Source organism: Protopterus annectens, chromosome 4.part0 (assembly GCF_019279795.1).
Source record: "Protopterus annectens isolate FY-2018-M chromosome 4.part0, PAN1.0, whole genome shotgun sequence".
Taxonomy (NCBI): Eukaryota; Metazoa; Chordata; order Ceratodontiformes; family Protopteridae; genus Protopterus; species Protopterus annectens.
In genome coordinates, this window is record NC_056733.1 from 1872135646 (window position 1) to 1872158361 (window position 22716).

The window sequence follows — 22716 nt, forward strand, 5'->3', positions numbered from 1 at the left end:
CATGTGTTGCTGAGGTATGGGCATACCATGGACTGACATGCCACTGGCATATACATATATTTCTTTACTATTACAGGCAACATACCTCTCAACCTGTGAGCACAAGAAATCTGGGTAAAGCCAAAATTAATGGGGGGACAAAGGCCCAAAACTAGGTACATATTTTAAAAATTGCTCCTATAAACTTTGAAAGTTCATAGAATAACAGTTTTTGAATTATTATGTATTTTCTGAAGGATATGAAGTCTGAAACTCAAATGTCTGTCATTATTTACCATTATTTATTGATGTCAAATCACAGTAATTTGGTAGAAAACCACAAATTTTATCAGGAAAAGACCAAAAATATGAGGCAAAAATCTAGACAGTCTGCAAAACTCTGGACAGCTGAGAGATATGACAGGCAGTCCTACCTGATGTTGAGAGATACTGGAAGGTGAAGTTCTCACAGGTAGAGAATACCACAGGTCCTCCATGAGAACTGTTGCCTGATTTTCCAGAATGTGATATCAGATTGGGCCTTTCTTAAGTGTGACTAGCAAAACTATTTACAGCCCATCAGTACAGGGTTTTTTTTATTATTTTTTTAAAACAAGAAACATCTTTACTAAATTATTACTTATGACACAGGCAATCATACATTTATATAAATGAAAACAAACTATAGTGACATATTTTAGTTGCAAAGATTATACATTATTTCTAATCTATCCAATCATTGTCAGTCCAACATTACATAGCTCATTTAAATCCTGCTTTCTTTAAACCTTACTCCTCCTCCAAAATGTTATTTTGCATGCATTGTTCCCACAATTTCCATTTTTCTATGTACTTTTCTCCTACCCTTTTCTAAAGATCCCAATTCCGGTTGTTTTATCTCTATTACTATAGTCAATACTTCTAGCACAGTTGGTTTAAACTTTGATTTCCATTTTCTACGTATTGCTTTTTTGGCAGCCACCATAATTAGACTCAGCAAGGCGTACTATGTATAGGCAAATCCGATTCTGTATCATAGTTCAAAAAAATAATTTCCTTAGTTATACCAATTTGCTGACCCAATATGTCTGATAGAGCGGTCTGCAGGGAATTTTTAAAGTCTATCAACTCATTACATTCCCAAAAAATATGTTCCCAATTACCTCTTTCTTCCCCATCACATCTCCAACATTTGCTGTCTACCTGAGGAAAAATTCCATTATTTATTTATTTAATATTTGTTTACTGGGAAAGTCCAACTTGGAACAAACCAATTTTCAGCAAAGGCCGGGGAGAAACACTCCAGATGCATGCCTTTGTAATGTGGGAGGAAACTGGAGCACCTTGAGGAAACCCACATGAATGCAGGAAGGATATGCAAACTCCACACAGAAGGCACCTCATGAGAATCAAACCAAAGAACCTCTTGCTGTGAGGCGAGAACACAAACCTCTGTGCCACTATGATGTTAACACAGTTGGTAGAAAGAATACAACATATAAGCAGATTCAGAGAAGGGTCACTGACATGATTATGCATGAATCCAGCAAGACAACTTTCCTGGCACAAGATGGGAGGGTCACAGGTGGGGGTCTACATACAGAGTCACTGTTAACAGACACAGAGGAGTTCCTGGCATCTCTGTCTGGGGCACCAGATAGTTCAACTATCCATGGTAGAATACTGGACATGAGAGCAGAAGTGCACAGAGCACCTTGGTTGGTATGTCATAATATGTGGGATTATCTGTATTGCGTACTTTACTCATAGCCATGCAACTAACAAACATAGCTTCTTTTTTGTTACAGGCACATCAGGACTATAGCTATGCCATCAATCTGCCCAGAGTATTTTAATTTTAGAGTTTCTAGAGAAATCTATTGTAGAGTTTTACCTACACAGGGTTATGAGTGTTGCTGAAGAGTGCATTCATTTGCTTGGGTATGCTTATGTGCTTTCACATTTGCTGTGTTATCAGTTTCCTCCACTATAAATACAGGTATGCTTGATGTCAGGGACTGTCTAGGCCTGATGATGATGGCAGTTCAATCCCAGCGCAGTCATGGAGTCATAGTGGCAGTAATAGGCACAGGTAATGTGATAGCCATAACTGCTAGACCATCTATGAAAGCAGTCTCAGTGCCTTTGCAACCTACATTTTAATCGCAGGATACCACAGTAGAACAGAATGTGGCTGACATAAAGACCATGAGTAAAAACACATTTGAGCAATGTTTCAGAGATGTCACAAGTTTATTTTAGCGTTTTCATCCTTTCCAGTTAAAATGGACTTCATCATAAACATTAAATGTAACACTTACTGACTCTCATAAAAAACTAGCAGAATATCTTGTGATCAATTCACATCAGCGGATCTAAATAGCATAGACATCAATAATCAAATACGCAAAGAAATAATATTAATACAATAAAAATCTAAGAAAATACTAAAAAATTTCAAAGCATATGTTATTACAACTTAGCAGCCCTTACATTAAGTACACTGTTAATAGGTTCATAGGTTCATAGGTAAGTACTAGGCTATCTGCCCATGGGCATTTATAAGCCTAGCCACAGAGTGATGGCTTTCGCCTCCCCATTAGATTAGTAACCTGGGCCTCTGTCAACAGGGCTCCTGAAGTGATCCCAGGGTAGAACTTACGATTACCCATCCACTCATCAGGATTTCTCTTGAAGAGGGTCAGAGAGGAGCTCTGTCGAATATGGATTGGGATTCTATTCCAGAGTGAGGGGAGTCGCTGGGACAGGAATCTATCCCTCCAGCATGTCCTGTTTATTGTTGTACATAGGTTCAAGTCGCTAGAACGAGTGGTTCTGAGGGATCTCATTTTTTTGAGGTGAAGCATGTCCATTAGTTCAGGGTTTGACATGGCCCTATAGGTCAGGCACAGGTCACCTCTGAGCAGGCGGTAAGTGACTGAGAAGAGCTGGAGCTTTTTTAGTCGTGCTTCATAGGGTAATTGTTTAAGGCCCTTAATCCTCTTAGTGAGGTACTTCTGTGGTCTTTCTAGTTGTTGCAGGTGTCTAGTGAGGTACATCCCAAATGGGGCATTGTACTCTATTATGGGCCTAATGAGTGAGGAGTAAAGGGGCACAATCACCTCCTTGGATCTGGATGAGAAACCCTTTGTGATCAGGTGTGCCACATAGAAGGATTTCCTGACTGTTTTGGCTATGCGGTTATCAAAGGAGAGCATGCTATCTACTTGGGTACCCAGGTCCCTAATTACTTCTTCTGTACTTAGTGGATTCCCATCTATGTGGTAGTTTGTAGGTACTTTGTTTTTCCCAAATGGGATTACTATGCATTTTTTGGCATTTAGCTTGAGGCCGTGACTTTGACACCAGGTGTTTGTCTCTGTGAGACCCTTTTGCAGGATGTCTGTGTCAGCTGGAGAGTCAATTATTGCACCCAATTTACAGTCATCTGCGAACTTGGTTAGCCACAGTCCCTCCGCCTTTGCCTGTACTTCAGAGAAATATATACCAAACAGGAGGGGTCCCAGGACTGAGCCCTGTGGGACTCCGCTTGTGACTGGTTTAGAGTCAGACATGGCGCCTGCCACTCTTACCGTGTGGGTTCTGAATGAGAGCCAATTGGCAACCCATCTCGTGACATGGGGGTTGATATTTAAGCTGGTGAGTTTGTCTATGATTCCTCAGTGTGGGATGGTGTCGAATGCCTTAGCGAGGTCCAGATATGCTGTGTGGACCACCTTCCCTTCATCTATGGCCTTGGTGACTGTTTCGAAGAAGTCGACCAAGTTCAGGAGGCAAGATCTGCCTTTAACAAAGCCGAACTGGGTGGGGTCCAGTGTCTGGAGGTTCCCAATGTCCCTGTTAATGAGCTCCATGATAATGCGTTCCATGGCTTTGCAGACCAAGCTAGTCAAGCTTATAGGGCGATAGTTCCCAGGGTCAGTTGTGGCACCACCTTTGTGGAGTGGTGCAACTGTTGCTGTATGCCATTCTCTGGGTACATAGCCTGTAGAGAGGCTGAGTTTGAATAGTGATTTGAGATGGGGGATTAGTTCATTCTGAAGCTCATGTAAGACACAACCTGGGATAGCATCTGGTCCCATTGATGCTGTGTTTTTGGCCTTTGCAAGGGCTGTCTTTACTTGTGTGTCTGAGATATCTGGAGCGTCACATTCTTCTGGGATGGGTGCTAACCCCTTTGGTGGAGAGGGGGGGGTGAAGTTTGCACTGAACTTGTCAGCCAGGATGTTGGCAATGTTGGTTGGTTCAGTGTATTTATGGCTGTTATGCATTAGCTCGGAGCATATCTGAGAGTTTGCCCCTAGATTCTTGACATAGTTAAAGAAGGTGAAAGCACAGTCCACTGCTCGGCACAATAAAGGGATATCCTCCACAAACCACGCTTCGACAAAAATGTGTAAACTAAGTGTGGTTTAATGTAAAACAAACACCAACAGCAACCAGTACAAAAATAAATGCAGCAACCAGTACAGCAACCACAGATTGAGCGCGCTTTCGTCTCTACATAAGAGACTTCATCAGAATCAATGTAAATTGTTAATTGGTACATGTATATACTTTTTGTTTGCCATTAAATCCTTAGCACCTAATTAAAAACAATTTGAAAACAATTAGTGTTTCAATCAACCAGACTGAAACTATACTTAAAAGGCTCTTTTAACCATTTCAAAGCTGTTGCAAGAAATACACACATATAATTCATTCGTAGCAACCAATATTCAAACACTTTAGGTATTGTCACCATTCCAAAGTAGTAATATTGGGTAACAAATGTATATAATAAATGTATGTAATTAAAAACTGAATGTATAATATATAGTATGTATAAAAAATGTCATATGAAACTAGTATATTATTGTATAAATATAAAATAAATACAATAAATAAAATAATTACACTATATTAAAAAATTGATGTTGACATTAAAATTTTACAATAATAAGATGAAACACATTTTTATATTGTATATATATATATATATATATACATAATAATATATCTACATGTAATGTAAATAATCTGTTGAAAGGTACCAGAATTTCAACATATAAACTCCAATGAGAATAAAGTACTAATAAGAATGTAAAAGGTCAAGAAGACTACAAGACCCAATGGGTTGAAACAAGTACCTACCCAATAACCAGGTGGAGATTTATTTGGGGTTTAATGCTAGTAATTTTAATGCTGGTTTAATAGAAATATGGTCATTCATGCCCAAATAAGAGCATGCATCCAGTCTAATTTGCCAAATTAATTCCCTATATTCCAAAAATGTTTCCCAGTCACCACCCCTCTCCCCTGGTTTCACTTCTTCCAAAACCCAAAATTTTATATTAGCTTCCTTACATATTAACGTATGTCTAAACAGGGCATTATTCTCATTCTTTTTATTAATGTCTCTCATATGTTCATATATCCGTGTCCTCAGGTGTCTTTCAGTTTTTCCCACATAGTATGCCCCACATGTCATACAATATGCGAGGTATACTACCCCCTTGGTATAGCAACTATAATATCCATTGCTTTTTAATCTATACCCAATACTTTGTATCCAAAGGTCCTTTTCACCTGATAGGAATGGACATTGTGCGCATCTACTGCACTTATGGGTACCTGTCTTAATTAATGCTCCCCCCTACAGTTAGAAACCTTCTTTCTTTCAAAAATATTTTTTAGATTATTGTTCTTCCTATATCCAAACCTAAGGGGTTGTTGAAAAATAGACGGTTTAGTAGACATTCTCCCAAAAATATTCCAAACCTCATTTATGCCCTTCTGCAGCCAACTAATACCAGTATAGTGGGTTAAGGTCAAACGGGGCAATTCAAACCAATTTCCATGTCCCCTTTTTTCCCCCTCAATAGATCCATTGTAACTGCTGACTCACTACCAGTGGTTAGGGTGCTCATCCCACCATTGAATGTTAAAAGTGGACAATATTTTAATTCTCGTTTTTTTACCACTTCCTTCTTAATGTTCTTAACCAATTTACTAGGATATCCTCTCTCTTTGAATAATTCTTGAACCACTTCCAACTCTTCCATAAATTCCTCAAAATTACTTGTCATTCTTGAGACCCTAATCATCTGGCCTTTCACCACATTCTTCTTCAAAAATAATGGATGGTCACTTTGGAAATGGACATATGAATTCGAAAAACAACTTTTCCTAAAAATCCTAGACCTATAACATCCATTATTATTATCCTTAATTATCTTAACATCCAAGTAATTAACTTCATCCTTGGTATGTTGAAAAGTAAACTGAAGAAATGAAGTAGTATCATTCAAATAATTAATAAATTCATCTACTTGTAGGTCTGCACCGTCCCAAACAATAAAAATGTCATCCAAAAACCGGAAATACTTAATAATATATTATTTGAAAGTTAATTTAAATACATAATTAAGTTCCCAAAAAAGCATAATGATGTTAGCATATATTGGGGCACACGCCGAACCCATTGCTACCCCATCAAGCTGATGGTAAATGTCCCCCTGAAAGTATATGAAATTGTTTTTCAAAACCATTTCCATGTTTTCAAGCACAAGCCTAAATTCATCACTATTAAGAATATTAAATTCTACCAGCATCTGTTCAAACCAATCAAGGCCAATGTTATGAGGTATAACAGAAAAAAGGTCCTTAACATCTATTGTTACAAATGAATAATCTTTCTGGTAGAGTGCATTAAACTTATCTAAGAGATCCCAAGAGTCTATTAGAATGTGTGGGTAGCCCAAATAAAAATATTTAATCTTTGTATCTACATATATGGCTAAAGTTTGGGTTTTTGAACCCTGAGATGTAACTATGGGTCTCAAAGGTGGATTATCTACTTGTTTATGTATTTTTGGAATTCCAAATATTTTGGGAATTATCGGTTTTGGGACCCTCAGAAAGTTATATAGATCCAGATCTATCAAACCTTGCATAAGGTTATCCTCCAGTATGAGGTCTATTTTCCTATAGCATATGTTAATTTAATTCCTAGAAACAATCTGATATCTGTCCCCCATATTCAAGATGTTCAACATCCTATTTGTGTAGTCCCAATGGTCCATTAGAACCACACCTCCCCCCTTATCAGGTTTCATAATCCTTAGTTTCTCATTGTTTTGTAACTCATTTAGAATACTAATTTCCTCAGTAGATAAATTATTGTGGGTTAGTTTGGTTCTCCTGTTGTTAAGGCATTCCCTTACCATATTAAGGGTACACACTTCAAAATTGGAAACATCCTGTTGGAGGGGGGGGGGGTTGAAGGTACTCCTCCTTTTTAATATTCTTTTTCCTCTCATATGTTGGTTTTGGAAAAATAACCCTAAATTCAACTTACGTACAAATAATTTTATATCAAGTATAATCTCATCAACCTTGGGTTTTCTTGTAGGTATAAAAGTGAATCCCTTGGAGAAAAGGCTGAAAAATACTGGAGTAATCTCAACATCTGTATAGTTATAGATATTAAAATTGTTCTGGGAATGTATAAAACATTTACCCATGTCCAAACTATTCAATACAGTGTCATTACTACCACTATTTAAATTGTCAGTACTTCCAAGTGTTGTGTTCAGACCAACACCAAAAATCTGATCAGCATCAAAACTTATCTGAATGTCATTTAAAATATTGTGTGTAGTTTGGGCAAACTACACACAATATTTTAAATGACATTCAGACAAGTTTTGATGCTGATCAGATTTTTGGTGTTGGTCTGAACACAACACTTGGAAGTACTGACAATTTAAATAGTGGTAGTAATGACACTGTATTGAATAGTTTGGACATGGGTAAATGTTTTATACATTCCCAGAACAATTTTAATATCTATAACTATACAGATGTTGAGATTACTCCAGTATTTTTCAGCCTTTTCTCCAAGGGATTCACTTTTATACCTACAAGAAAACCCAAGGTTGATGAGATTATACTTGATATAAAATTATTTGTACGTAAGTTGAATTTAGGGTTATTTTTCCAAGACCAACATATGAGAGGAAAAAGAATATTAAAAAGGAGGAGTACCTTCAACCCCCCCCCCCCCAACAGGATGTTTCCAATTTTGAAGTGTGTACCCTTAATATGGTAAGGGAATGCCTTAACAACAGGAGAACCAAACTAACCCACAATAATTTATCTACTGAGGAAATTAGTATTCTAAATGAGTTACAAAACAATGAGAAACTAAGGATTATGAAACCTGATAAGGGGGGAGGTGTGGTTCTAATGAACCATTGGGACTACACAAATAGGATGTTGAACATCTTGAATATGGGGGACAGATATCAGATTGTTTCTAGGAATTAAATTAACATATGCTATAGGAAAATAGACCTCATACTGGAGGATAACCTTATGCAAGGTTTGATAGATCTGGATCTATATAACTTTCTGAGGGTCCCAAAACCGGTAATTCCCAAAATATTTGGAATTCCAAAAATACATAAACAAGTAGATAATCCACCTTTGAGACCCATAGTTACATCTCAGGGTTCAAAAACCCAAACTTTAGCCATATATGTAGATACAAAGATTAAATATTTTTATTTGGGCTACCCACACATTCTAATAGACTCTTGGGATCTCTTAGATAAGTTTAATGCCGTACCCTACCAGAAAGATTATTCATTTGTAACAATAGATGTTAAGGACCTTTTTTCTGTTATACCTCATAACATTGGCCTTGATTGGTTTGAACAGATGCTGGTAGAATTTAATATTCTTAATAGTGATGAATTTAGGCTTGTGCTTGAAAACATGGAAATGGTTTTGAAAAACAATTTCATATACTTTCAGGGGGACATTTACCATCAGCTTGATGGGGTAGCAATGGGTTCGGCGTGTGCCCCAATATATGCTAACATCATTATGCTTTTTTGGGAACTTAATTATGTATTTAAATCAACTTTCAAACAATATATTATTAAGTATTTTTGGTTTTTGGACGACATTTTTATTGTTTGGGACGGTGCAGACCTACAAGTAGATGAATTTATTAATTATTTGAATGATACTACTTCATTTCTTCAGTTTACTTTTCAACATACCAAGGATGAAGTTAATTACTTGGATGTTAAGATAATTAAGGATAATAATAATGGATGTTATAGGTCTAGGATTTTTAGGAAAAGTTGTTTTTCGAATTCATATGTCCATTTCCAAAGTGACCATCCATTATTTTTGAAGAAGAATGTGGTGAAAGGCCAGATGATTAGGGTCTCAAGAATGACAAGTAATTTTGAGGAATTTATGGAAGAGTTGGAAGTGGTTCAAGAATTATTCAAAGAGAGAGGATATCCTAGTAAATTGGTTAAGAACATTAAGAAGGAAGTGGTAAAAAAACGAGAATTAAAATATTGTCCACTTTTAACATTCAATGGTGGGATGAGCACCCTAACCACTGGTAGTGAGTCAGCAGTTACAATGGATCTATTGAGGGGGAAAAAAGGGGACATGGAAATTGGTTTGGAATTGCCCCGTTTGACCTTAACCCACTATACTGGTATTAGTTGGCTGCAGAAGGGCATAAATGAGGTTTGGAATATTTTTGGGAGAATGTCTACTAAACCGTCTATTTTTCAACAACCCCTTAGGTTTGGATATAGGAAGAACAATAATCTAAAAAATATTTTTGAAAGAAAGAAGGTTTCTAACTGTAGGGGGGGAGCATTAATTAAGACAGGTACCCATAAGTGCGGTAGATGCGCACAATGTCCATTCCTATCAGGTGAAAAGGACCTTTGGATACAAAGTATTGGGTATAGATTAAAAAGCAACAGATATTATAGTTGCTATACCAAGGGGGTAGTATACCTCGCATATTGTATGACATGTGGGGCGTACTATGTGGGGAAAACTGAAAGACACCTGAGGACACGGATATATGAACATATGAGAGACATTAATAAAAAGAATGAGAATAATGCCCTGTTTAGACATACGTTAATATGTAAGGAAGCTAATATAAAATTTTGGGTTTTGGAAGAAGTGAAACCAGGGGAGAGGGGTGGTGACTGGGAAACATTTTTGGAATATAGGGAATTAATTTGGCAAATTAGACTGGATGCATGCTCTTATTTGGGCATGAATGACCATATTTCTATTAAACCAGCATTAAAATTACTAGCATTAAACCCCAAATAAATCTCCACCTGGTTATTGGGTAGGTACTTGTTTCAACCCATTGGGTCTTGTAGTCTTCTTGACCTTTTACATTCTTATTAGTACTTTATTCTCATTGGAGTTTATATGTTGAAATTCTGGTACCTTTCAACAGATTATTTACATTACATGTAGATATATTATTATGTATATATATATATATATATATATATATATATATATATATACAATATAAAAATGTGTTTCATCTTATTATTGTAATATTTTAACGTCAACATCAATTTTTTTAATATAGTGTAATTATTTTATTTATTGTATTTATTTTATATTTATACAATAATATACTAGTTTCATATGACATTTTTTATACATACTATATATTATACATTCAGTTTTTAATTACATACATTTATTATATACATTTGTTACCCAATATTACTACTTTGGAATGGTGACAATACCTAAAGTGTTTGAATATTGGTTGCTACGAATGAATTATATGTGTGTATTTCTTGCAACAGCTTTGAAATGGTTAAAAGAGCCTTTTAAGTATAGTTTCAGTCTGGTTGATTGAAACACTAATTGTTTTCAAATTGTTTTTAATTAGGTGCTAAGGATTTAATGGCAAACAAAAAGTATATAAATGTACCAATTAACAATTTACATTGATTCTGATGAAGTCTCTTATGTAGAGACGAAAGCACGCTCAATCTGTGGTTGCTGTACTGGTTGCTGCATTTATTTTTGTACTGGTTGCTGTTGGTGTTTGTTTTACATTAAACCACACTTAGTTTACACATTTTTGTCGAAGCGTGGTTTGTGGAGGATATCTCTTTATTGTGCCGAGCAGTGGACTGTGCTTTCATGTTTTTTGAGGTGTATAGAGGTTCGTGGTGGTTGTGGTTAATAGTTAAAGAAGGCCTTGTGGTTATCCTTAGAGTCATTGGCTATTTTTCTTTCGAAGTTGGCCTTGGATGATTTAATGAGGGAGCGCAGTTTTTTACTGATGTTAATCAGAGATGCTTTCTTATTTTGGGATTTTGTTCTATCTTGCAGGAGTTTCCTCCTTCTGTTAACTGATACTTTATCATCCAACACTGCTGCATTCAAAGCTGCCAGTCTAGCTCCCTGTATTCTAAGGTCACTTCCCATGGGTTACCCCATATATTAACAGGAACCATCTCTAAAATGAAAAATATAAACTTTTAAAAACCTTTACAACAAAACATTTGTCTATAATGTGTGTTTATAGAGTCCTTCCTTTTTAAATCATAGACATGTCCCTGAATCCTTTTCCTTAGTTGTTTTTTTTTTGTCTTTCCCATATAGTATGCATTACAATGAAGGCAAATGGCAAAATATAGATAATCACATTGAATATTCTCTTCCTCAGTGGCAGAGTCATCCTTTGTAGCTACCATATTCTTTGAAGGTAAGAAGGGTAGCATGGGTCAGTGTGGTATTGCTCCACTCCTGATCAGAGTGCCTGTATAGCGACTACTCAGAATTCATTCAGGGCCATTATACAGGGACATGTAAAGATTGATGCAGCTGTAGCTGAGCTGACTGGGGCTGTCAATGGTTCATAGGTTCATAGGTGTGTACTAGGCTAATGGCCCTGGAGCCTTTACAAGCCTAGCCCATAGGATTACCCTGGCATCATGCCACCCGACCTTAGTTCCCAGTGCCTCTGTCAAGTAGAGCCACTGGAGTGATCCCGGGGTGAATTTTCTATTTCCCATCCACTCATCAAGATTTCTCTTGAAGAGGGCCAGTCAGGTGCTATGTTTGACATGTATGGGAAGTCTATTCCATAGCATGGGCAGTCTCTGGGTTATGAACCTGTCCCTCCAGCTTGTTCTGTTGATTGTGGTAATGAGGTTGAGGTCTCTGGAGCATATGGTGTGGAGGGATTGGGATTTCTTTAGATGTGGCATTTCTAACAGAGCTGGGTCAGACATGGCTTTGTAAGTCAAGCAGAGATCGCCTCTAAGTAGGCAATATGAGACAGAGAATAGTTGGAGTTGTTTTTAGTCTGTCCATTTAGGACAAGTCTTTAAGGCATAGGATCCTCTTTGTGAGGTACTTTTGTGGCCTCTCCAGTTGTTGCAGGTGTCTAGTGAGGTACATGCCAAATAGGGCATTGTACTTGATGACTGGTCTAGTAAGGGAAGAGTAGAGGGAGACAATGACCGCTTTCTTCCTGGATGCAAAACCCTTAGTAATGAGATGTGCCACACAGAAGGACTTTCTGACCACAGTGGCAATGTGGTGGTCAAAAGAGAGGTTGCTGTCAACCTGTGTTCCCATATCTCTTATAATGTCTTCTATGTTCAGTGGACTACCATCAGTGTGGTAATTCATGGGAACCGGGTTTTTCCCAAAGGGGATGACTACATATTTTTTGCCATTGAGCTTAAGGCCATTGTTCTGACACCAGTCATTGGTTTCAGTGAGGCCTTTCTGTAGGATATCAACATCACTTGGGGAGTTAATAATAGCTCCCAACTTGAAATTGTCTGCGAACTATGTCAGCCAGAGTCCCTTTATGTTGGCCTGGACTTCAGAGAAGTAGATACCAAGCAGGAGAGGACCCAGGATCGAACCCTGTGGGACTCGTGACTGGTCGGCAGTCTGACTTGGAATCAGCTACTCTCATACTGTGGGTTCTATCTGTATGATCTGTAGGAAGGCTTTACCCATTTATGTAGCATAATGGAAAACCAATAGAGGGCATCTGTATACTGAAAATGTCTCTGAGCATCCACTGTCATACATATACAGGCATAGAAATTATTCAGGCATTGCTAATAATGCCAGGATACCTAATCAGTAATTCTCATAATAAGTGTCTAGGTTGTTCTAAAAAACATCTAAACTGGAAAAGCTCACTCAGACTCTGACATAGATGTGGTGATAAAATGGTTAGTTTGTTTTTCCTTATATTGCTTTCTTGTAATTTGTATTTCTTCATTGTTTTCTTCTATTTTGTATATTGTGGTGTGTTTTCATTATACTGTGTTTTAGTTGTATTATGTTTTCTGTTGTATATTTAAACTAGGAAAGAAACTAGAACTGTATCTCTTGTGAGTCACACAGAAATTAGAATAGGTCACTTAAGGTTAATTACCTGTGAACCTATAGAGGAGCTAGGAACTAAACCTTGTATTTAAGGAGTAAAATAAAATATTTCAAAGCTTTGCTGGAAAGGCTCATTCAGACTGCCATAGACTACTGAGATGGAAAGGTTAGTTTATTTTTCATTATGTTGCTTTCTGTAATTTGTATTGCTTTATTGCTTTCTTCTATTTGGTATATTTCTGTGTATTTTCATTGTTTACCTGTATTCTGTTTTCTATTGCATATTTAAACTAGCAAAGAAACCAGAACCATTTATCTTGTGAGTCACTCAGAAATTAGAGTAGGCCACTTAAGGTTAATTACCTGTGAACTGAGGGAGGAACTAGGAACTAAATATTGTATTGAAGAGGTAAAATAAAACATTTCAAAGCTTAATTGGAAAAGTTTACTTAGACTCTGCCATAGACTGCTGCAAGGAAAAGGTTAGTTTGTTTTTCCTTATATTGTTTTGTCATTTCTATTGCTTTATTGCTTTCTTCTCTTCTGTATGTTGTGGTTTATTTTCATTACATTGTGATTTAATTATATTCTTTTTTTCTATTGTATATTTAAACTAGGGAAAAAAACAGAGCTGTGTCTCTTGTGAGTTACACAAAAATTAAATATTCTCCACCCTCTCACCCTGGTGCTATTGTATTTTTAAACTCACTAACTTTCTACTTGCCTCTTATGTTAATTTGACCTTATAATTCCTTCCCTCTCCTCTTTCATTGGCTATTGTCAGTAAGCACAAAATAATCATTTTGTGAAGTCACAACCCTTCAGCTATTTAAATTTATTGGCCCTCTCACTGTATTCCATAGATGTAGAATACTAAGTATCCACTCCCATCCAATCTATCCTGCTCTTTAAAATTAGTGGGCTTTCCCCTTAGATTGGTAAAGTTACCCACACTTTCATATCTTACAGCTTAGTGCACATTGCAGCTCTTAGAATATTAACCCGTTTTCCATCTTACATTTACGATCTGCAACATCCGGTTCAAGACCACCAATAAATCATTTGAGAGCCCATTTTCTGCCTCTCAGTAGTCATCTTGGGATTAGTGCTTCTGTTTTGTTTATCGTGATAGAAGGAGCTTGGGACATTATTTCCTGGAGGCTGCTGATAACCAGAAAGCAGGATAACTGCTTCATAGGTGCCAGCTTGGTATTTCTGCTTCTGATGAGAGAAGGAGCACAGGGCATTGATTCCTGACTATCTTTGACTGGGCAGAGAGTGTCCATGTGGGACCTTCCTGACTGGTCTGGAGCTATTGAAGGCATATGCCTGGAAAATGCTACAACAAGCCTACAGACCTCTGCATCATCTGGGACAACACTGTTGACCACCAAAGAGCCTGTGACCTGATCTTGGGATTAGTGCTTCTGTTTTGCTTCTGGTGAGAGAAGAAGCAAAGGGACATTGTATCCAGGCAGCATAAGGCCGTGGTGAGATCAGCACTAGTAGTAGCCAGGTAGTAGCCAATTAGGTGAATCCCCACTATTCATCATTCTTAGCAAAGCTCGTTATTTATTTTCTTTTCAGCAAGTACTGCTTGATTAGTTACAGTCTAACCTAGCATCAGACTATCTCCCTAAATATCTCATTCATAAATTATGAACCTCAGCACAGAAATAAATAGAACATGCTGGAGGGACAGATTCATAACCCAGAGGCTCCCTTCGCTCTGGAATAAAATTCCAATTCATGTTAGGCAGAGCACCTCACTGACTCTCTTCAAGAAGAATCTTGATGAGTGGATGGGGGATCATAGGTTTGTCCCGGGGATTACTTCTGTGTCACTATTAGACAGAGGCACAGTAAACTAAACTTTAAAAAGGGCACAGTATACTCAAATCAAGGGGTGGCGTAAGCCAAACACAATCGGGCTAGGCTTATAAATGCCCCAGGGCAGATAGCCTAGTATGAACCTATGAACCTATGGATGTATTTTAGTAGTTTCCTCTCAAATGTTTGGTAGTGCCCTGTATAGATGCAGGCACCTTGAGTTGACAGTTTTCCTGTAAAAGCAAGCCTGAAATTTTACCAATACCTAGTTGCACACAGGGCAACTAGTTTGCAGTGACAAGCACTGTCACCAGAGTTGCAAAACAGATACTCCCGACTTCACTTTATATTCTCACTGCAACCATCTAATCAATAAAAAGGGGCCTGTTGCCAGGGATATGAACTTTCCTAGTATCTCTGATACCAGCTTGGTGGATATGATCATCCTGAGGCAATGCAGAAATTGTCTCATATTTACTGACAACTATCTAATTCTCAAGCAACTGATAAGGTATGAAAGAGATGTATTTATACAATGTCACTGGAGGCAAAGCTCTCACATAAAAGCCTTCCTAATTTCAATAAGGTTGTCAGTAGTACACACACTGCACCCATCGCACACAATTCAAAGCAGACACATAGACCCACATATGGTGAGGTACTTAAAAGTAACTTTCCTTAACCTCAAAGGCCTCATAGATGAAATACACAACAAATAATCTCAGCAGCTCCAAATGCACTCTTTCAGAACAACACCCTCATCAACACATACAGCCACATCTCATGGAGCCTCTGCTTCTAAGCCCATAAGACAAGCCATCACACAATCTAATATTCTAGTCATTGGAGATGTCCCTCTCACCAGGCTGAGTAAGGTCAGTTGCTTATTAGGGGCCAGGATTTGGCATATTAAGCACACACTCAGTTCATTGGACCACAAGAACCAGGATGACTCAGTCATAGTCCATGTGGGTGCAAATGACCAGTGATTTACCTCCCTAGACTATACGGAGAGAGACATAATGGAGCTGTCAGGTTCTGCATTAGGCTATCCACTCCATAGCAGGGCTAGCCACAGCGTAAACTTTGGTTCTAGATGATTGTCACAGTTGAAGTGACACTGTGACCCCTTGTGCAAAAATGGGAAAAGGGGTTGTGGATGGATGGATGGATGGATGGATAGATGGATGGATGGATGGATGGATGGATGGATGGATGGATGGATGGATGGATGGATGGATAATGGAGCTCTCAGAATATGTGTCCCAGGCTGGTATGAGCCTAGCATTGAGCAGCATTTTACCTTCTCTAAGAATGATGCCACAATATGAACAGAAGATGACTGACTTTAGTAATAGCTTAGTTTCTAGTGTCATTATAAAGGGGTGCAATATCTGTCAGCGTGGAAGAAGATGGTCAATAGACTATTCTGCTTTGCCAGGGATAGTATGCACTTCTCCCCCCCCCCCCCCAAGCTTTCAAATATTAGCTAAAACATTGTTCTCACTCATAGTCCCTTTTTTAGACAATGCCAAACTAAAAATACTTCCAACATAGCAAATAAAAACCAAAAAGATCTAAAGGTGTTACTGCTCAATGCTAGGTGTATAAACAAAAAACTTCACTCCTTACAAGCTATCCTCACCTTAGAGAACATTGATGTCTGTGCAGTCTCTGAGACATGGTTTAAAGCCATGGAAAAGCACCCCTGCTGGGCAAGGCAATAATGCCTTCAATAGACTTAGATCAGCTAATACATAGGCAGGGAATAAAGGTGGAGGTTTCTTGATTTACATCAAAAATAAATATCCTGTCAAACAGGACAATGCACTTGAGCTTCTCTGTGTTCAGATCACCATAGACAAAATCCCAGACCACTTCCTTGCAAGCTATAGCTGTACTCAGCAGGACTAAAGCCTCTATGATCCAGGGAACACAATATGTATTTAAGCTTACCATATTCATGGGTTACATTAATTACCCCACTATTAACTGGGAATCATATAAGACACCAAACGTGCAGGCACAGAGATTCCTGGATTTTGTAAACACAAACTCTGTGGGCCATATTATCAATACAATAAACAGGGCACAAACATACTGGATCTTTTCCTCACTAATATGAGAAATCGCTGCACACCCCCTAGTGTAATGGCCTCTCTCACAAGGTCAGACCACAAAATGGTCTCCTTTGAATTAAAAATAAAACCCAGAACTCCAGCTAACCCTAGAATGTTCAACGACTTCTCTAAGGGTAACTTCCTACTATCAAGTGATAACCTGGCAAAATTTCAAGCCCTTTAAACCCTAAGAAAATTGCTGCATATACAGAACTGTTCACAGAAACCCTATATAAGCATGTTAATAGCAGATTAATGCCAATCCATCGAAGGTAGTTTCAACAGAAACCAACACCAGCAAACACTGAAGTAATTTTTTTTTTGCAATCTCATTGTGGGGGGATATCCCCCACACCCTATAGAATTATATATACCAACTCTCTGAGGTTGCACAACAGTGGAGAAAAAGGCACTCTCCACTTTCATCAAAGGTAGTTTTGGCGAACTGGATTTAGTTTCTTTGCTTTCACTGAAATGCCCTTTGACGGACTGACATGCTCCCATTCATAGCTGCATAGAGACAGCTGTATCCACCAGGAGTAAGTAAAGAACTAACTCAAAAAGTAAGCCACCCTGGAGGAATCACAACATCAATAGGCTGTATAACATAAAGAAGAAAATCATGGCAAAAATTAGCAGATGTGGCACCCAGGATAAAAGAACTCTCATCAAACTGAACAAACAACTCAGATGACAAATAAAGTCTACCAAAGCCAAATTTGAGGAAAGTTTGATCCCCAAGGCCAAGGACAAGCATAAGGCAGTCGTTAGCTATGTTCACAATTTCAAGGACAATACACAATTGTGTACAGAGCTCATTGTTAATTGAACCTTCTATACCAAATCAGAAGATATAGCAAACCTACTGAAAGATAAATTCAGCTCTAACTTTACCCCTCTTCCCCTGTCTCCCCTCAGGAAATACTATCAAATATAATTCCACCTACTATCACTAGGGTACAGGTCCTCAATGGTCTCTCTAAGGCCAAGAGCATTGCATTGGTGTGCCCGGTAATATTCCAGGCTGCCTTCTAAATGGCATAAAACATGACCCATCAGGACCCCTGGAATCACTGTTTAACCACAGTCTCCAAATTGGCTTTGTGCCTCATGAATGGAGAACAGCATCCATCATCCTTCTGCACAAAGGTGGGCTATCTACAAACCCTGGAAACTACTGATCCATTAGTCTCATATGCAAAGTCATGGAAAAAAATATCATGGAAATTATCAACAATGACATAGGAAACCTCCAAAACTGGACCCAACCCAGTTTGGTTTCATCAAGGGCTGGTCGTGCCTATTCAACCTGGTGGACTTCTTTGAAAAAGTCAGAAAAGCAATGGATGAGGACAAAACAGCTCACATTGCCTACTTTCATCTGGCCAAGGCATTTGACACAATATCCCACTCAGGCATTGTTGATAAACTCAGGAGGTTAGGTATAAACCCTTATGTCACCCAGTGGATAGCCATCTGGCTCACAGACAGGACCCATGAATTTTGAATTGGAAAGTTTACTACAAAAAGGCCAGTTACCAGCGGAGTCCCTCAGCAACTGGTCCTTGGACTGCCCCTTTTCATCATCTACTTCAAAGTCAAGGCCAATGACAAGGGCCTCTGGCTGACCAAATTTGAAGATGATTGCAAATTAGGAGCAGTCATAGCATCCCCCACCAATACTAATGCTCTCCAGGAAGGGCTGACACAGACAAATAACTAGTGTCAGAGCCATGGACTAAAACTAAAAGCTAAAAAATGCATAATAGTATCCTTCAGGAAGTCATCCACCCCTGGTAACTAATATACTGACAACAAGCCCCTAAGATTTGACCCACTAGTCACTGACTTGAGGAAACATATCGACAGTAACCTAGCCTTTGAACATCACATGTCTACAGTAGTGAGGAAACCATTCTATGTTGTGCAACTTATAAACAAAGGTATGGAATCTAGGTCCAAGGAGGTCATTGTTCTATTGTATTCGGCATTCTTCAGACCTATCATTGAGTACAGCGTCTCCTTTGGTATGTAACTAACCAGGTACATCCAACTACTGGAATGTCCATAGATGTTCCTCACTAAAACAATAATGTATGTAAGTCACATGCCCTATGCAGACTGCCTCAAATTGCTATCCCTGTATTCTGTCTCCTACAAGCTGTTGAGGGGAGATCTATGCCTGGCATACAAGACATTGTCAGGTCTCACCCTGATGGACCTTCTGCATATCCACAAAGCAAACAGCAAAATAATTATCCATTATAATGATTTAAACCTTGCCTGTGACATAACTTGGACCTGCTGCAGAGACAGAATGTATCCCAGACACTACCCTTCCCTGGAATAGGTTCCACATCCAAATGAAACAGAGTTCCTCCCTAACCAAATTCAAGTGCATCTTGGACAATTGGAGAGGGAACACGAAATAGAAGTTCAGCATGTTTGACACCTATGTCTCTAATGACACAAGCATCCTATAAATGGTTCATCTCCTAGGCTATGTCAACTCCTAGGCCCTGCTTACACTTACCAAGGGTACCAGAACTTGTCAGAGATTTAGGATGCACACCTAGGCTTAAAAAGGTCCCAGTGGTCATTAGCCTAGTACACACCTATGAACTAGTGCTTGCTTTAATGTAATTTGGTAGTCTATTCCATCCCAGCTATGGCACTTTTCATGGCCAGTTCACCTCTGTGGCACTGTGGCACACCTTGGTCACAGATGTGAATGTGGATGTGGTGTTCATGCTGAGACTACCAACAGATAATTATGCTTTTCCCACTAGTGGAGTACACCATCTTCTGTGTGCGCTGTGGATCATGCCAGTGACTATGCCTGCAAAGGACATCCCCATTGACAGAGATATATGTGGTTGGCCTGTCTGCCAGACTCCAGCACAATGCTGCATCTTTTGCTGGAACTGTGTCCATGCACACCCACACATGTCCATCAGCATCACCCACCCCTGCCCAGTCATGTCACAGTGAAGACACCACCCCCAACCTGACCAGTTTTCTTGGCTCCCCACACTCACTTATCCATGGGACATATACTCACACACGAGATTAATCCTCACTCCACCCCCCACCCCACCCCCCACACACACACACACTGCCCATTATGTATACCTGTTACAGTGGCCCACTTCACCTGTGCATATAATGAAAGTATGCCTTGTTCTCAGTATTTTGCTATCTTGGTAGCCTGTGTCTGATGCACAATGTGGCCAGTACATCCATGCATTGCAGAGTATAGCTTGGTGGTGTTATCACATGCTTCAGTGTTACTGTTGTACATCCATCACCTATGGTTGAATCTTCCATGAGCTCTTCATCAGATACCTCCTCTACTGCTGCCTCCAGGACTTCCTTCTCCTGAATGTCGCTCCCCTGCTGTATCTGTTTGCATGGTAACATGTTGTGTAATAATACACACACTGCACATTTTACTGTGCTTTTCAGGCTTGTACTACAGGGCACCACTGGAGACATCTAGACAGTGAAAGTGGTTCTTGAGCAGTCTGAACACATCTTCAACAAAAATTCAAGTCTATGAAAGGGTAGTAGTCAATGGCTCACAGTATCTCAGGGAAACAGGTTATGTCATAAAATGCCTGCATGGTGCTGTGCTTTTCCACTATGGTGTAGTGAAACCACAATGCTCCTCCATATGCTGTAGCATGGCTTTGAGCATTTTATGGTGTATCCTTGAGGAAGATATCTGGGATATAACCACTGTGTCCCCTGCTTGTGACTGGAAGGTCCCTGTAGCCAAAAGTCTTAAAAGCTATACATACTTGTTGTTCAAAGGGATGGGCCCTCCACATATCATATGAGTCTGCACGTGAGGCAACACATCTCCACCAGCTCCTGCATGGTACCTCTATCCAACAAAAGATGAGTGAATCAGCACGCAGGCAAATCCAGTGCTACACGAGCAGAGTCCAAAATGAAAAAAGAAATCACTGGAAACCAGGGCAGAGTGAGCTAAAATTCTTTAATAATTCCAATTTTTCCAGGTGCACAGAGTGAACTGAAGTCCTTTAATGAGTCCAAGCAATTTCAAGATACGCAAGTAAAAACTTTCACCCAGAGGGCTTCCTCAGGTGCATAAATTAGCTAACAAAGGGTAGTACATGGTTTAACTACAGTGTAAAAGTCACATGTCTAAGTTAATAGGCAATTAAAAGTCAATCTATTTAAGGGAGAAGTACCAAGAAAAAACATTGCTATGGCATATTATCAAAAAATTTAACTATACATTTAAAAATTATATGCTTGTGTATAAGAACCATATTGATAAAAATAGACATTAGTATGCATAAAAATTACATTAATAAAAGTCACATTAATAAGCATGTCTGTATGCATACACACACACACACACACACATATATATATATATATATATATATATATATATATATATATGGCTTCCATACATTTGGTCGAATTACACTTAGTCGAAAATGATACCAGGCAGTTCACTTGACTGAAAGTTCACTTGACTGAAAGCTCAATTGGTCGAAGTTCATTTGGTCGAAAATGGAATATAGCCCCTGCCCCACTGCAGTGCAACCCTGGAGTGAGAATATTAAATAAGGGGGGGTGTGGGGGGCACAGCCCCCCACATTGGGGGGTGTTGGGGGCATAGCCCCCACATTATGCCAATAGTTTTTACTAAAGATATATATATTAATGCATTTCTAATGGATATACCTTCTTATAACAGTGAATACATTAAGATTATGTGGGTGGCTATGCCCCCCACACCCCCCATTGTGAGGGGCTGTGCCCCCCCCCTTATTTAATATTCTCACTCCAGGGTTGCACTGCAGTGGAGCAGGGGCTATATTCCATTTTCGATCAAATGAACTTCGACCAAGTGAGCTTTCAGTGAAGTGTAATGCCTGGTATCATTTTCGACTAACTGTAATTCGACCAAATGTATGGAATCCATATATATATATATATATATATATATATATATATATATATGTGTGTGTGTGTGTGTGTGTGTGCATATAGATGCAATCAGATAATACAGCCCAAAATATGTTGGAGTTAAACCTACACAGATTCATGTTTAGCTTTAAGTATCAGTTTTAGAGAGGCTATGGCATTTAGCCCTGGGATGACATGGGCCCTGAATCGTAAATTCCAATTTAGTTCTGCTCTCTCAGTCCTAAGGATTATATTGTCACCTCTTATGTTCTCAAATTCAAAAATTAAAAGTGTAAACGTATGGGATGTTCCCTTCTCAAGCTTCTGTTTGTATTAAAGCATTAGTGGGTATATGTCAGTTTTGAGAGGTGACTAGCTATACGATCTTTGAATTTTTTATTAGTTTTTCCTATATAGAATGAATTACAATAGGAGCATCTTGCTAGGTACACCAAGTTTCTTGTGTTACAGTTACCATAGGCTCTGATTTCAAAGTCTGTGGCTGTCACTGGGTGCACTATTGTTTACCTTGTGTCAATATATTTACAAAACATGCAGTTTCCACATTTGTAGGTTCCTTTTTTTATGAGAATTAAATGAGAACCATGATCTA